The sequence below is a fragment of the Dipodomys spectabilis genome, unplaced genomic scaffold, assembly GCF_019054845.1.
Source record: "Dipodomys spectabilis isolate Male_0828 unplaced genomic scaffold, ASM1905484v1 ptg000164l, whole genome shotgun sequence".
Classification (NCBI taxonomy): domain Eukaryota; kingdom Metazoa; phylum Chordata; class Mammalia; order Rodentia; family Heteromyidae; genus Dipodomys; species Dipodomys spectabilis.
In genome coordinates this window covers 305,252-323,288 of record NW_024870841.1, presented here as the reverse complement: position 1 = coordinate 323,288, position 18,037 = coordinate 305,252, and the positions used below count along the sequence as shown (strand labels likewise).

General features: G+C 38.8%; 1 pseudogene; it reads left to right on the top strand.

Annotated features, from left to right (window-relative positions):
- The first annotated feature begins 2,859 nt into the window (after positions 1-2,859).
- Positions 2,860-4,581, top strand: LOC122119347 (annotated as a pseudogene).
- Positions 4,582-18,037: the final 13,456 nt, after the last annotated feature.

Here is an 18,037-nt window from a genome sequence, read left to right as displayed (position 1 = left end):
ATCACCCTGCACCAGTATCAACTCCAAATGGATCAAAGACCTCGAAGTCAAAGCAGACACTCTGAAAACATTACAGGATGGAATAGGAGAAACCCTAGGTCTCCTTGGGTCAGACCGAAATTTTCTGAATAGAGACCCGGAAACACAACAAATCAAAGAAAGGTTGGACAAATGGGATTGCATGAAGTTGCAGAGCTTCTGCATGGCAAAGGACATAGCTAGCAAGATCAATAGAAAGCCCACGGATTGGGAAAACAGCTTCACTAGCCATACAATGGACAAGGGTCTCATATCTAAAATATAATTGGAACTCAAATAATTAAATCCCCCAACAACAAATCCTCAAAGAAACAACTGCCCACTAAATAAGTGGGCTAAAGACTTAAAGTGCAACTACTTTGAAGAAGAAAGAAGGATGGCCAATAGACACATGAAGAAATGCTCAACATCACTAGCCATAAAAGAAATGCAAGTCAAAACAACATTGAGATACCACCTCACCCCACTTAGAATGGCAAAAATCAAGAACTCTAGTAACAACAGATGCTGGAGGGGATGTGGTCAGAAGGGAACCTTACTTCATTTTTGGTGGGAATATAAACTTGTTCAACCACTTTGGAAAGCATTATGGAGGTTCCTCAAAAGACTTCACATAGTGCTACTACCCCATGACCCAGCAAACACACTTTGGGGCATTTACCCAAATGTTTACAAACAAGACCACACTAAAGCTACCAGCACAACTATGCTTATTGCAGCATTATTTACCATAGCTAAGATATGGAACTAACCCAGATGCCCCTCAGTAGATGAATGGATCAAGAAAATGTGGTATATATGCACAATGGAATTCTATGCCTCCATAAGAAGAATGACATTGCCTCATTTTTTAGGAAATGGAAAAACATGGAAAAAATTATATTAAGTGAAGTCAGCCAGGCCCAAAGATATATAAGTCCCATGGTTTCCCTTATTTGCAATATCTAGTATATATATGAGTCAAGCGGAAAAGGTCAGATAATGTGATGTTAGGGAAATGAACCCTTAGATATGTATTCTAATGTTTTTTTTTTCTTCCATGCATTTGTTTCTAACGCATTTATAAGATTATCTCTTTGTTGCTTTGTATGTCCCTCCCCCACAGTATAACCCCTGCTTTCACTATATTTGATGTCTGTATAACTTGTGGAGGAGATGGAGAAAAACAAGTCATTTAAGGATACAGGTGGACCTGTTGCAACAATGAGAAGTACAAGTTGTCATGTCGAAAACGAACTTTACAATGTTGGCGCAGGGAGGGGGGGATGTTTGAATGGAAGGGGTGTGGGGGGCGGCTGGGAAGGGATGTGAAGGGTAAACAAATGAGGAGGTTGCAATACTTGATAAGAAATTTACGCATTATCCTGCCTATGTAATTGTAACCCCTCTGTACAATATGTTCACAAAAAAATAAATAAATAAATAAATAATTTAAAAAAAGAAAACACACAAAAAAAATCCTCAAAATGAACCAGGAAAACATTAAAATTATTTCCAAGTACATCAAGCTCACTGAGCATGAGGCGAAGCTGGAGACCACATTTCAGAGGCTGAAGGAGTAATAGGATGCCACCACTACTGTCCATGCTCAATACAATTGAGGCAAGGAGGATCTGCTGATCGTGCATGTGTATATCAAGACCCATAAAAAAGGAGCTGGACGTGATACAAGAATGTATTATGCTGAAGTATAAGCTAACTATAAGATTTGAAGTGTGTAAACAGACATTCGAAGCAACAGAGAAAGAACTGAGTGTGGTTAGAACTGTGTCATAGAAGAGGAGGCCAAAAACAGTGAACATAAAAATACCAGGCTCAAGATATTGTTACTCAAACAACATACATAAACATTTGACAGATCCGTCACAAACATACACTGAAGTGAAAAGCAAGACTAAGTAAAAACAAACAGACTGCTGAGGTACTCATCATAAATATCATGCAGAAGCATCTTGCACCGATGGAAGAGGTGGAAGTGGAAAAAATCCTCTCAATAACAACACTGAGAACTTTAAGGAGGAGCTAAAGAGCAAGCAATTTTGAGGGAGTGCAGCACTGAGACAGGAACTCCCCTGTGACCCTGGCAGAACACTTTCTGGTTAGGGATGACTTGAGAAGGAGATTGAGATCATGAAAGCTTTCATGAGAGAAAAGGAGGAGGATAAAATGGAAGAAGTCTCTAAGCTCCAAACTGTGGTTCAGAATTTAAAGAAACTAGAGACCTTGAGGCTCATGGAGACAACTGAGCTGATCTCATAGCTCAGCAGACCACTCTAAAACCAGGGGTGTCTCTAGAGATATTAGTCATGAAGATTAAAGTAAGAAGCTAAAACAGTGGTAACAAGCTTACAAATGTGGTGACTGAACTTATGAAAAATTGTTAAAAGCCTTCTGTCTATTTATATCTGGTTATTGGGCACCCCTGTAAATTGCCCGTGTCACTGCCTAAAACTGTCTTGAAAACAAGTGGCCTAAAACTGTCTTGAAAACCAGTGGGCCTTCAGCCTTACAAGCCTAAGTGATGTATGTAGAAAGTTGACATCAGGTAAATGTTGGAAAGCTGTACTATATGGAGAGGGCACTTATGTAAGGAAACTCACCTGGTGAATTTGGGGAAGTGGACGTCACAGAGGTAAAGTCTGGAATGTATAGTCTTGGTATGTATTAGTACTAGTGGCCACTTGTTCAGACTGGCCTGAGATCATAGTAGTTAGTAAAAACATATGAGACATTGGCTCTTTGGCAAGAGGTGTTGTGGTGTTGTTGGGTGACCTGGACACCAACAGCAGAGGAGTGGGGGCCACTGAATAAGCTTCCAAAATAATGCCTACACCAGTTATACTGCTAAAAGAGGGGACCAATAACTCCCAAGACATCCCTCAGCTTGTGATTAACATCAGTGCCTCCCAGGTGAATGCTGAGGCTGTAAGAACCTCTTTGGGAGCCCATGGCATGGACAAGCTTATTGTGAATGGCGGAGGCAAAGCAACAATTTCTAATGATGGGGCGATTATTCTAGAACTTCTTAGTGTTGTCCATCATGCAGCAAAAACTTTAGTGGACATTGCCAACTCCCAAGATGCCAAGGTTGGTGATGACACTACCTCCTTGGCCCCACTGGCTGCAGTTTTTGAAGCACATGAAGTCATATGTGGAAGAAGGTGTGCACCCTCAGATGATCATCCCAGCTTTCCTCACAGACACACAGTTGGAAGTGAAAAAGATCAACTAAATTTCTGTGGCTGTTAAGAAGGAAGATACAGTGGAACAGAGGAAGCTGCCAGAGAAGTGTACAGTGATGGCTCTGAGCTCCAAGCTCATTTCCTAGCAGAGATCCCTCTTCGTCAAAATGGTGGTTGATGCTATAATGATGCTCGATGAAATGCTTAAAATGATTGGATTCAAGAAGGTTCAGACTGGAACGCTAGAGTAATTTCAGCTAGTTGCTGGTATTGCATTTAAGAAGACTTTCTCGTATGCTGGGTTTGAAAAGCAACCTAAGAAGGACAAAAACCACATGATTGCCATTGAAAATGTTGAGCTGGAGCTGAAAGCTGAGAAGGATAATGCTGAAATCAGAGTCCACACAGTGGAATTTTATCAGGCAATTGTTGTTGCCGAATGGAATATTCTCTATGACAAATTAGAGAAGATTTACCAATTTGGAGTGGACATTGCCAACTCCCAAGATGCCAAGGTTGGTGATGACACTACCTCCTTGGCCCCACTGGAGATGTAGTCATGCAGTATTTTGCTGATAGGGACATGATCTGTGCAGGCTGTGTGCGTGAGGAGGATCTGGAAAGGACAACGATGGCCAGTGGAGGCTGAATCCAGACCACTGTGAATATTCTGAGTGCAGTTGTGTTGGGTCAATGCAAGGTATTTCAAGAGACACATATTGGAAGGGAAAGGTACAATTTCTTCACTGGTTGCCCCAAGGCCAAAACTATCACCTTCATTCTCGGTGGTGATGCTGAACAGTTCATGGAGGAAACAGAGCAACCCCTTCATGATGCCATCATGATCATCAGAAGAGCCATGAAGAGTGATTCAGTGGTGGCTGATGTTGGGGCCATTGAGATGGAGCTTTCCCAGTAACTGTGAGATTAGTCAAGGACTATTCCAGGAAAGCAGCAGCTGTTGATTGGGGCCTATGCCAAGGCTTTGGCGATTATCGCATGCCAGTTGTGTGACAATGGTGGTTTTGATGCCACAAATATTCTCAACAAGCTGTGGGCTTGGCACACCTAGGGGGGCATGTGGTATGGGGTGGAGGTCAACAATGCAGACATTGCAGACAACTTCCAGGTCTTCATGGGTGAGTCAGCTATGGTGCAGATCAATACCTTGACAGCAGCCTCTGAAGCTGCATGCCTTATTTTGTTTGTCAATGAGACCATCAATAATCCCTGCTCCACTGTGGAAACTCCTCCAGCGGCTGTCCGGTGCAGGGTATCGCTTCCATTAAGAGGCATCGCTTCCTGGCTGACACGCTGCTGTGGGTCGACTCACCCTCCGGGGCTTGAAGTATTGGTGTAAAAGGAAGTGATAGTAATTGATAGTAATTGGTCCACTCTACTCACTGTAGGTTAAATAATATCGAATGCTTAGAATTTAAAATAAATATGGGACATTGATTTTACAAAAGCAATGTGATGTCACAATGGTTCTGTGGTTATTATGGGTTTCACTAGTTCACATGGGCACAAGCTAATATCCAACGGTGCCCCAATAATTAGGGAGACCCGATAATTATCATTGCTCCATATCTGGTCTGCTGGAGAGGGAGGAGATGGCCACTGGATGAGGATGTCATGCTCCTGGAAGAGGTGTGGATTCAACCCTCCAGGTTGAGCTGTTATAAACTGTTTGGGTAGTGGGCAGTTTCGGAAATGATATCTAAATATGGTTAGCTAGGAGACCCTATGGGGTGGGAGAGGGCTACAGCCTAGATATAGGTAGCAAGGTCAAAGTAACAGAACGTAGTGAAAGATGGAAAAGACCTGAAAGAAAGAAAGAGATGAGACACCAGGAGAGAAAAATTGTGGGATGAGAGGATGTTGAGAGAGAGTAGGAGGGGAAGGACAGCAACTGGCCACTGGGTCAGAACAGGCAAGCCTGGGTAGAGTGGATTGGCATGAACAGAAGAAGGAAGCGATGGAAGGGAAAAACGGGAAAGACCTGGAAGGAAGGCCAGATCTGTAGCAAAGGAGGGAAGAAGGGGAAAGGAAAAAGCCTTACTCTGTGAGGTTTGGAGATTCGAAGAACAGTTTGTAAACCAATTGAAAAAGGGTAGGGCTGCCCATTGGAGGTCTGAGGTTCGGTTGCTAAGACTTATCATGGCTCTAGGTTTTCAGTGCAGGACACAGTACTTACAGGCCCATTACTGGTATAACTAAATTTGCTTATTGTCTTACTTGTGTCTCAAAAAGTTGTCTTGTGCCTAATAGATCCTAAGTATGAGTTCGTAGAAGTAGGTATATATCCCAAAGGCCATGAATTTTCCAAAATATTATAAGGTCAGACTAAGTTTTTGAAAAATTATGAGATAGTTATATCACATTGGTAATGTGATGTCAAAATATCATGTCATAATAATATTTTGATAGCACAACTAGTTGGTAATGCTATAATTATGATGAAATCACAATAGGTTTGTGATGACACAATGGGTTGGTAATGTCACAATGACATTCTGGATCTCAATTGTAATTAACTCACAAATCATACATGAATTCACAAAGTGACTGTGATGTCTTCAAAGGCATTTGTCACAAATGTGATGAAGTTCTAACAACTATTTGATGTCACAATGTGACACAAGATCATGACATCTGGCAATGTGATGCCAGAATGATCATGATGTCACAGTGGATTTCTGGTAGCCTATATCATACCTGAAATATGAGATTGAATACTGATGAGCTCATGAAGCACTTAAGATATCACAATGGCTGCATATCACAAAAGTTATAATAGGATAGGTTTATGATGTCACAGTGGGTTAGTGATATCACCATGGTAATGGGACCTCACAAAGGGATTGTGAGGTCACAGTGGTTTTGGGATAACCCATATGCCACATTTGGAATAGAATAAAATCACAAAAATAGGTATTTATGTGTTTATGACATGACAGTGACAATGTAATATCATAATGCTAAAATGCCATTGTAGTTTGGCAATGATATAAGGAATTTATGGTGTCATAAAGAAAATGAGATATCATATTTGTGATGATGATACATAGATATATCTGATCTCAATTGTCAGTAGTTTTCAAGGAGGATATGGGAACACAAACAGACTGTGATTGGGCAAAGGACATGTGTTTTTTCAAAGGAGCTAATATGTCATAATAGGTTTTGGGTGTGACAATGTGATTGTGATATCAAAATAGCAATATTTTTCACAATTAGTTTGTGATATATCATGGTGTTGATGTCAGACTAGGTTTGTGATGTCACAATGGGTTTGTACTATCACAATGATAGGTAGAATTTGAATTGCTAATCAATCAATATAATGATGATAGAAGTTCAAAGAAGGAACTTGAAGTCCCCAAAGGTGATGAATTTTCTTAAATGTCACCATAGGTTTGTGAAAATACAATGGGACAGTGACATCAAAATAACATAGTGATGTCACAATATCATATCATAATGTTTAGGTTTCTTGATTTGCTGGTGATGAGGTCACAATAGCTTTGTGATGTCACAGTAGATTCGTGATGTCACAATGACATACCACATCACAATTGTTATTAAATCACAATCAGTGTATCAGTTCAAGAAGGACTGCAATGACTCTAAAACCTGTATTGTCCCAAATGTGATGAAGTTGTAAACTGTACGTGATGTTACAATGTGACCCAGTGGTCATGACATCTCACAATGTGATATCCCAATGGACATGATGTCACAGTGGATTTCTAATATCACTTGTCATATCTGAAATATTATGAGATTGAAAAGAGATTATCATCTCACAAAAGGTCTAAAATATCACAATGGGAGCTTGTCACACATGTAATAAGGAGAGAACAGTGTGTAATATCATCATAGGTTAGAAATATCACAATGACAATGTGATGTCACAATGATTATGAGGCCACCATGGTTTTGTGATATCAAAATGCATGCTACATATGAAATCACATAGGAATTCACAATGTATTGGAGGTCATAATGACAATGTGATGTCCTAATGAAGTATCTTTTTTGTGATTTCGCAAAGAGCTGATGGTGTCATGATATTTTGATATCACACTGGTGATGTCACAAAGGGTTTGTGATGTTACAATGGCATGTCTGAACTCAATTTTCACATATAACTGTGATGTCACAAAGGCCAAGAGTTTCTTCAAGGCAACTCAGAGGTCCTAATATTTTTGGGAAGTCACAACATGATCATGATGTCACAGTGGCAAGGTGATGTTAAAATTTGTTGGTGATGCCATACTGGTGATGTGGTTACAATATGTTTGTGATGTCACAATGTGTTAGCAATGTCAGAGCAAGTTTGTAATATCACAATGACATGTCCAACTTCAATTGCTATTAATTCTTAATGAGTTCACAGAAGGAGATGGAAGTCCCAAAGTGCATGAATTGAGATTTCATGATGTCATGAGATCTTACCTTGTTTGTGAAAACATGATGGAACCGTGATATAAAATGGTAGTATGATCATGAAGCCACCTCGGCCATGTTATGTCATAATTCATTGGTTATGTCATAGTGGTCATGAGTTCACATGGATTCATAAAGTCACAATGGGTTCGTGATGATGTCACATTGAGTTTGTAATATTGCAATGACATGTCCAGTTTAAATTACTGCTAATTTACAATGTTACAAGATTAAAAAGGAGTTGAAATTCCAAATCCCATGAATTTTCAGAAATGTTAAGTGTTTATAATACGTTTGTGAAAGTACAATGGAAGAGATATCACAATGGCAATGAATTGTCAAAATATCAGGTCATAAAAAAGATTTTGATATCACAATTAGTTGGTAATGTCATAAGGGTGATGAGGTCACAATTGGTTAGTCATGTTCCAATGGGTTGGTGACCTCAATGGCATGCCAGATCTCAATTGTCATATAAGGAGTATATGAGTTCACAGAGGGACGATAATATCTCTAAAGCCATGTGTTGCTACAAATGTGATGAAGTCCTAACAAGTTTGTGATGTCACAATGTGACACTAAAGAGTGACTGAGATGTCAGAAAAGCCATATGTTTTTTCAAAGGTGCTAAGACAGCAGAATAGGTTTGGATGGTCAACTATTGTGTTCAAAATGGCAATATGCTTTCACAGTGGCTTTTTGATATCACCGTTGTGATGAGGTAACAATGGGTTTACGATGTGACAAATTTTAATATCATAATCACATTTCCTATCTCAGTTTTTACTTGTTCAAATGATGATACAAGTTCACAGAAGTAGCTTCAAGTCCCAGTACATGAATTTCCTAAACTGTTATGAGAATTCTAGTTTTATGGAAACATAATGTGACAGTGATATCACAATTGCAATATGTTGTCACAATATCATGTACTAATAATGATTTTATGTCACAATTAGATGGTGATACCATACTGGTAATGAGGTCATAATAGGTTTAAGATTCCACAATGGGTGTATGATGTTACAATGGCGTTCCAGATTTAAATTGTCACTAATTGTTAATAAGTATATGAGTTCACAAAAGGACGGTGATGTCACCAAAGGAATGTGTTAGAAATGTGATGAAATCCTAACAGGTTTGTGATGTCACAATGTGAAACAATTGTCATGACATCTAGCAGTGTGGTATCATAATTATCCTGAAGCCACAGTAGATTTCTGACATCACATGTAGTACCTGAAATGTTCTGAGGTGGAAAATAGACTGTATCACAAAGGGCCTAAGATATCACAACGGCAGCATGTGACATAATTGGTGAGTAGAGGACAGGTCTATGATATAAAACCAAACCAGATGCCCTTCAGTAGATGAATGGATCAAGAAAATGTGGTATATACTTACAATAGAATTCTATGCCCCATCAGAAACAATGAAACACCCCCTTTGTTACAAAATGGAAAGATCACCATTTGTTGGTGATGCCATATTAGTGATGAGGTCCCAATAGGTGTGTGATGTCACAATGGTTTTGTGATGTCACAATGAGATACTGAATCTCAATAGCCATTAATTTACATGAGGTCACAAAGGACTGTGAAGGCTACAAAAGCATCTGCTGTCACAAATGTTTTGAAATCCTAAGATATCAGGCCTGCGATGTCACATTGGGTTAGTTATAGCAAAATGGCAAAGTGATGTCATGAAGAAATTGTGATGTCACCATGGGTTTATAATAACCTACATGCCATTTTGAAATAGCATAAAATCACAGAATAGGAATTATCAATGTGATTATGATGTCTCAAAGATAAAGTTATGTCATAATGTTATGATGTCATTGTAGTTTTGTGATGTCACAATGAGCTGTTTCATACTGAACCAAGCACATTTTGACAACACATTCCATTCTACCATCACAATCACATTGTGAAATATTATGTTTTTCAGCACCTTTGAAAAATCATATAGTTTTTTTGACATCACAGGTCATTTGTGTGCCAATATTGTGAACTAATGACGATTCATGCATGCTGTTGTAACATCACATCCCCTTTGTGACACCATCACCAGTGTGACATCATACTATTATTACGAAACCATCAGCTCATTGTGATTTCACAAACCACAATGACAGCATAGCATTATGACTTCACATTCTCATTGGGATGTAATAGACACATTGTTAATGCCTATTTTTTATTTTTTGTACTTTTTTTTATTGTGAAAATACTATACAGAGGGGTTAAAATTACACGGACAAGATAGTGAGTACATTTCTTATCAAGCATTGTAGCCTCCTCCTTTACCTTTCCCATCCCTTCCCATCCTCCCTCCCGAGCAACAGGTCCACCTGTATCCTTATTTAAAGGACTTGTTTTTCCCCTTCCCCTCCACAAACTATACCGACATCAAATACAGTGAAAGCAGGGGTTATACTGTGGGGAGGGACATACAAAGCAACAAAGAAATAATCTTATAATTGCGTTAGAAACATATGCATGGAAGAAAAAAATTAGAATATATATCTAAGGGTTCATTTTCCTAACATCACTTTATCTGACCTTTTCCGCTTGACTCATACATATACTAGATATTGCAAATAAGGGAAACCATGGAACCTATATTTCTTTGGGCTTGGCATACTTCACTTAATGTAATTTTTTCCAAGTCTTTTCATTTCCTAACAAATGGGGAAATATTCTTTCTGATGGAGGCATAGAATTCCATTGTGTATATATACCACATTTTCTTGAACCATTCATCTACTGAGGGGCATCTGGGTTGGTTCCCTATCTCAGCTATGGTAAATAATGCTGCAATAAACATAGTTGTGCTAGTAGATTAGTGTGGTCTTGTTTGTAAGCATTTGGGTAAATGCCCAAAAGTGCAGTCTTTTGAGGAACCTCCACACTGCTTTCCGAGGTGGTTGAGCAAGTTTACATTCCCACCAACAATGAAGTAAGGTTCCCTTCTGACCACATCCCCTCCAGCATCTGTTTTTGTTAGAGTTCTTGATTTTTGTCATTCTAACTGGGGTGAGGTGGTATCTCAATGTTGTTTTGATTTGCAATTCTTTTATGGCTAGGGATGTTGAGCATTTCTTCATGTGTCCATTGTCCAGAAGTTTCTTAAAGAGAAGTTTCTCTTTAAGTCTTTAGCCCACTTATTTATTGGGCAGTTGTTTCTTTGAGGATTTGTTGTTGGGGGATTTAATTATTTGAGTTCCAAATATGTTTTAGATATGAGACACTTGTCTGTCGTATGGCTAATGAAGATCTTCTCCCAATCCGTAGACTTTCTATTGATCTTGCTAGCTATGTCCTTTGCCATGCAGAAGCTCTGCAACTTCATGCAATCCCATTTGTCCAACCTTTCTTTGATTTGTTGTGTTTCCGGGTCTCTATTCAGAAAATTTCGGCCTGACCCAAGGAGATCTAGGGTTTCTCCTATTCCATCCTGTAATGTTTTCAGAGTGTCTGCTTTGACTCCGAGGTCTTTGATCCATTTGGAGTTGATACTGGTGCAGGGTGATATATAAGGATCTAGCTTTAGTTTTCTACAAGTAGTTAAGCAATTTTGCCAGCACCATTTACTGAAGAGGCTGTTGTTCTTCCATTCTATTTTTTTAGCTCCCTTATGGAAGATTAGATGGCTATTGGTCTATAGGTTCATTTCTGGGTTTTCAATTCTATTCCATTGGTCCTGAGGTCTGTTCTTATGGCAATACCAATCTGTTTTGATTACTATTGCTTTATAGTAGAGTTTGAAATTTGGTATTGATATTCCTCCAGCAGTGTTCTTTCCGTTGAGGAGCGTTTTTCCATTCAGGGTCTTTTATTGTTCCATGTGTTTTTTTGGATTATCTCTTCTATTTCCTTGAAGAATGAGGTTGGAATTTTGATAGGTATCACATTGAATTTGTAGATAGCCTTGGGAAGTATTGCCATTTTCACGATGTTAATCTTTCCAACCAGGAGCATGGGAGGTTTTGCCATTTTTTAAGTTCTGTGTTGATTTCCTTTTTCAAGATTTTCAAGTTTTCATCATAGAGGTCCTTCCCTTCTTTGGTGAAGTTAATTCCTATGTATTTTATTTTTTGTGGGCTATTACAAATGGAGTTGCTTTCCTAATTTCAGCCACACTTTTCTCATTGTTGGCATACAGAAAAGCCATTCATTTTTGAGGGTTAATTTTACACCCTGCTACTTTGCTAAAGTTTTGAATCAGGTTGAGTAATTTCGGATTGGAGTCTATCGGATTCTTCAAGTACAAGATCATGTCGTCTGCAAAGAGTGAGAATTATATTTCTTCTTTCTCTATTTGGATCCACTTTATGTCTGTATCTTCTCTTATTGCTATAGCCAGGCATTTAAATAGTAGATTGAAGAGAATTGGATAGAGTGGACATGCATGTCTTGTTCCTGAATTAAGAGGAAATGGCTTTAGATTTTCACCATTAAGTATAATGCTGGCTATAGGTTTGTCATATATAGCCTTTTTTGTATTGAGGAATGTTCCATGGATTCCTAATTTTTCCACAACCTTCATCATAAAGGGGTGTTGGATCTTGTCGAATGCTTTTTCTGCATCTATTGAGATAACCATGTGGTTCTTATCCTTTCTCCTGTGGATGTGATGAATAATATTAATTGATTTGCGTATATTGAACCAGTTTGCATCCCTGAAATGAATCCTGTTTAATCATGGTTTATGATTTTTTGGATGAATTGTTGAAGTCGATTGGCCAAAATTTTGTTGAGAAGTTTGGCATCAATGTTCATCAAAGAAATGGGTATATAGTTCTCTTTCTTTGATGAGTTCCTACTGGTTTTTGGATGAGGGTTATGATGGCTTCATAGAATGTGTTCGGTAGTGAACTTTCTCTTTCAATTTCATTGAAGAGTTGGAGGAGTATTGGTGTGAGCTCTGCTTTGAAGGACTTGTAGAAATCCGCTGTAAAACTATCTGGTCCTGGACTTTTCTTAGCTGGGAGGTCTCTTATTGCTGTTTCTATTTCAATGCTTGATATGGGCCTGTTAAGATGGTTTAACTCATCTTGGTTTAGTTTTGGCATGTCAATATTTGCCAGGAATAGGTCCATTTCTGTCAAGTTCTCAAACTTATTGGCATAAAGTTTTGAGAAGTATTCCCTTCAAATGTTCTGAATCTTGCTTGTTTCCGTGGTGATGTTTCCAGTCTCCTCTCTGAATTTATTTATTTGAGTGTATTCTCTTCTTTTTCTGATAAGATTTGCTAAGGTTCTGTCAATTTTGTTAATTTTTTCAAAGAACCAACTCTTTTTTTGTTGATGCTTTCTATAGTTTTTTTTTTATTCTAATTCATTTAATTCTGATTTAATTTTAATTATTTCTTTCCATCTACTGGATTGGGGTTTATCTTGCTGCACTTCTTGAAGGAGGCTTAGATGTGTCATTTAATTGTCAGTTTCAGATCTCTCCAATTTGTTGATGTAGGATCTCAGAGCTATAAACTTGCCTCTGAGTACTGCCTTTGCTGTGTCCCAGAGGAGCTGGTAATTTGTGTGCTCATTTTTGTTGAATAGCATGAACATTTGATCTCTTCCATGACCCACTCCTGATTCAGCATTGTGTTGTTCAGCCTCCATGTGATACCGGACTTTCTTTGGTGGCTTTTGGTGTTAAGTTCTAATGTTATTCCCTTGTGCTCAGAGAGAATGCAAGGTATAACTTCAATGTTTCTGAACTTAGACAAGTTTGCTTTGTGGCCTAAAATGTGGTTTATTTTAGAAAATGTTCCATGTGCTGCTGAGAAAATCGTGTATTCTGATGCTGCTGGGTGAAATATTCGGTAGATGTCTGTTAAATCTAGTTGATCTATGCAGTTGTTTAGATCTGCAGTTTCTCTATTGAGTTTTTGCCCAGTTGATCTATCTAGTGGGGAGAGTGGTATGTTAAAATCCCCAACAATTAATGTCTTTGGATCTATATGGGATTTGAGGGAAAGTAGTGTTTCTTAGATCAATTTGGGTGCTCCGTTGTTTGACGAATAGATATTTAGTATTGCAATATCTTCCTGAAGGAGAGATCCCTTAATTAGTATGTAGCGACCTTCTTTATCTCTTCTCACAAATTTTAATTTGAAGTCTATTTTATCTGATATTAGGATTGCAACTCCCGTCTATTTATGGGGGCCGTTTGCTTGGTAGATTTTGTTCCAGTCTTTAACATTGAAAATATGTTTGTTTTTACGGGCAAGATGTGACTCCTGCAGGCAGCAGATAGAAGGGTCTTGTTTTTTAATCCAACTAGACAGTCTACATGCTTAATTGGAGAGTTCAGTCCATTAACATTAAGAGATAGGACTGAGAGGTATTTGGGAGTTCCTGCCATGTTATCTACCTTCTTGGGCGCTGTGAAAACTGGGTTCTTCCTATGGTTCTTGGATTCTCAGTTTGGGTGCAGTTTCTTGGCCTTTATTGCAGTCTTGTTGGTTTTCTATGTGTAGGACATCTTTAAGAATCTTTTGTAGGGCTGGTTTAGTGGAGATGTATTGTTTCAATTTTTCTTTGCCATGGAAGGTTTTTATTTGGCCTTCAGTTAGCTGGGTACAGTATTCTTGGTGGATAGTTGTTTCTTTTTAGGGCATGGCATACATCATTCCAGGCTCTTCTTCCTTTGATTGTCTCTGCTGAGAAACCTGAGCTGATTCTAATTGGTTTCCTTTTATAGGTGATTAATCTTTTCTCTTTGACAGCTTTAAGGATCTTTTCCTTGGTCTGAATTGATCCTGTGTGGATTATAATGTGATGGTGGGATGTCCTACTCTGGTCTGGTCTATTTGGAGTTCTAAAAGCTTCTTGTATCTGAATAGGCCTATCTTTTTGCATGTTTGGGAAGTTCTCTGCTAGGATCCTGTTAAACCAATTTCCTAGACCATTAACTTCTGTTTCTAGGTGCTCCTCTATATCCATTATCCTGAGATTAGGCCTGTTGATGGTGTCTTCCAAGTGTTGGATATATCTCTCATATTTCTTGTATTTGTCTTGGATGGTTGTATGTTCATTCTCTATAATATCTAGGCTGTCTTCAATCCCGAGATTCGATCTTCTGCATGGTATGTCCTGCTGTCGAGACTTTCTACGTTGTTTTTTACTTCTTTTTGTTCTAGTTGGTCAGCTTTGATGGCTTCAAATTCTTTGTTGCAGCTTTGTTTTAGATATTGTATGAACTTCTTTACTTCCACAATTTGGTGTTCATTGTTTATTCTCAAATCATTTAGTTGATTAGTTATGGTTTCCTTCTGTTGGGTTCCACTCAGCATTTCCTGGGTGGTCTCCCTGACTTCCTTCAGCTCTTTGTTAATGGTTTCCATAAATGCCTTTAGTGATCTTTGTGTATTCTCATCCTGCATTCTCAATTCCTATATTACTCTTTGATTAGCTTCCTCCCGTTGGTGGGATTCCTGTAGTTCTCTTTGAGTGTTCTCAGCCTGCTCACGCCATTGCTGCCTTTCTCTTTGAGTATTCTCAAGCTGCTCACACAAATCCTGTATTAATTTTTGAGTAGCTTCCTCATACTTATGATATTCCTGTATGAACTTTTGGATTGCCTCTTCTTTCTCCTTATCATGCTCATACAGAGTCCTTTGTATGTTTTCAATCTTTTCTTTTATCATATTTCCAGCAGTATTTGTAGCACTATTTGGGAACTCTCCTCTGGATTATTCATTATCTGTTCTGTCCCCTAGTTATCATGAGTGGGAGTTAAGATACCCGGACTTGCCATTTTTCTAGTGTTTTTCTGGCTTACTCTGCCCATTTAGGATGAAATTAACACCAGTTTTGTGCTAGAACACTATCTTAAGGCAAGCATCAACCAAAGTCTGTATTTGCACAGTCAATAGTCTGCAGATACAATCTAGCTCAACAGATACATCTATTAAACATCAAAAACTGTATATTAATGGGCTACAAACTGCAAAGAAGAATTTGGTAAACCAAAAATTATTAGGTTTAGGAAGAGATGTGGGTAAAAAATAGGAATAGAGTGATGTGGGAAGTCACAGGGTGTGTTAACTAAGTCCTAATCTCAAAGCAGGAAATAGGTTGGATAGAATGAAAGTAGAGAGAGAGAGAAAAAAGAAGGAAAAGAAAGGGAACAAAAATTAAAAATATTATACAAAACGAAAACAAACTATTCAGAGAAGAACATGAATATAATGAGAGAAGGGGAGAGAAATAAAGGAGATGTGAAAAACATAAATAAAAATACTTAAAATATTATATAGGTATAAAGAATTAATACTGCTATTAAGGAATAAATTTGTGGATTGAGTAATAAATTTGTGGATTAAGTGTGTACACAAAGGGGGATAATGTCTAATTATTGACTATGGGTTTATCTGAGGATGTGCAGAACAGCAATTAAGTCACATGAAGAACGGAAGAGAAGAACAGGTGAAAAAGATAAGAAAAAAAAGATCAGAAGTTCAGTAGAGCTTAAAAAAACAAAACAAAACAAAAACAAAAAAGGAAGAAAAACGCACACACACTTATACCCCTAAAATAAAATTCTAAGAGGAAAAAAAATTACTAGAAAACAATTTTTTTTCAAAAAAGGCAAAAATTAAAGATTAAAAAAATTTAGAAAAATCATATTTTTTTTAATAAAAGGTACAACAAAAAAAAAGTTCTTTGATTTTTTTGGAAGGGTTGGTAAAAATCCTGTGTCTCCCTTGTATCCGTAACCAGCCTCTTGTTGGAGTCTCTGGTTTGCTTGTGTGCCTGTGGCTTGGTTGGTTACTTAAGTTAGTTTCTTTGAACAGGCAGAAATAAGCTCTGCAATCCTCCTCCCAGTTTAGTTCAATGGGAGGAGATGGCTTTTTCCTCGAGTGTGGAGATGGTGTAATGAGGCTAGGTTCAGGGTAGAGTTGAGACCTTTCAGCAAACAGTAGCTTTTCCCGGGGGCTGGTTTGTGAGAAACTCACAGAGCCCAGCCTGAAGCCACTCTCAGGGTTTCTGTTTACTGAATTTCAGTTGATTGTCCAGGCTGCTAAAGGGAGGGGCGGCCTCTGGCTCTGATTACTCGATGAAGAAAGCCACTCCTGGGGCTGGTGCCCAAGGTGGGTGTCTTTTCCCTGGGTGGAGATGAGTCTGGCAGGTCAGGTTAGGCTCTTGTGACTGCTAGATAACTCTAGATTTATTTCAGGGCCTGAGTTGGAGCTAGCAGCTCTGCCGAGCTTTGTCGGTATCCAAGTTGGAGATCTTCGGTACTGGTGGGTGGAGGGGTGGCCTTCCCTCCTCTGCTCCCTGAGGAGTGAGGACATCAGGCTTCTACTCATGCTGAGTCTTGGTTCCTGGGTCGTCTCTGGTCTGTGAACTGCATGATGAAGATGTCTGCTCCTTGTCAGTTCTTGCTGGTGTTGAGTGGAATCTGCCCGCCCGCCATGTCTGGCTCCTTCGTCCTGGACTCTCTGTGATTCAGGTATGGTGCCTGCAGTCATCACAGCCACCGCTGCCACTGCCGTGCCGGCTGCTGGCAAGTGCTCAGGGCTGTCTCCATGCCTGTATTTTCTCTCTGTGGCCTAACTCTCTGTCCTGTGAAGGTACACTTGATGTGATTCTCTGGCTTAGGACTGTTCACTGGAACTCTAAAACTGCTTTCTATGCGAGAGCTTGTTTAACCTCCAGCTTCTCCTCCACCATCTTTCCAAAACTTCTCTGTGAATGCCTATTATGTAATTCATTCTATTTCAAATGTGGCATATGTGTTATGGAAAACCTATTGTGACCTAGTAACTATTCATCACCAGGGAGACATCACTTTGTGGCATCAAAATATTATGATATGATATTGGAAATCCCACCATTATTTTTCCCAATCCTATTATGACACCATATTAGAAAACTCATGGCCTTTGGGACTTCAAGGTCCATCTGTGAACCCATAGCCTCAGTGTGAATAATTAGCCATTGTTTTCAGATATGTGATTGTGATATTACAAAATCTTTGTCACATTATTGACACATTGTGACATCATATTCCAATGTGACATAACAATCACATTGGGACATCCCAAAGCTCTTATGATTTCTTAGGTCCTTTGAAAAAAACACTTGGCCTTTATGACATCACAGTTCTTTGTATACACATATCCTCATTGTAATCTAATGACAATGGAAATCAGATATGCCACTGTAACACCACCAGACATTTGACACATCATTGTCAACATCAAAGGTGTTAGGATCACTAGGTAAGGGTAATGAAATCACCAGGACACAGGGGAGGCAGAGTGCAAACAGCAATTGCTACTGCATCCTGTGCTTTATTGCTAGTGCATATTTAATGACAAGTAAGCATTGCCTTTGCCAAGATTTA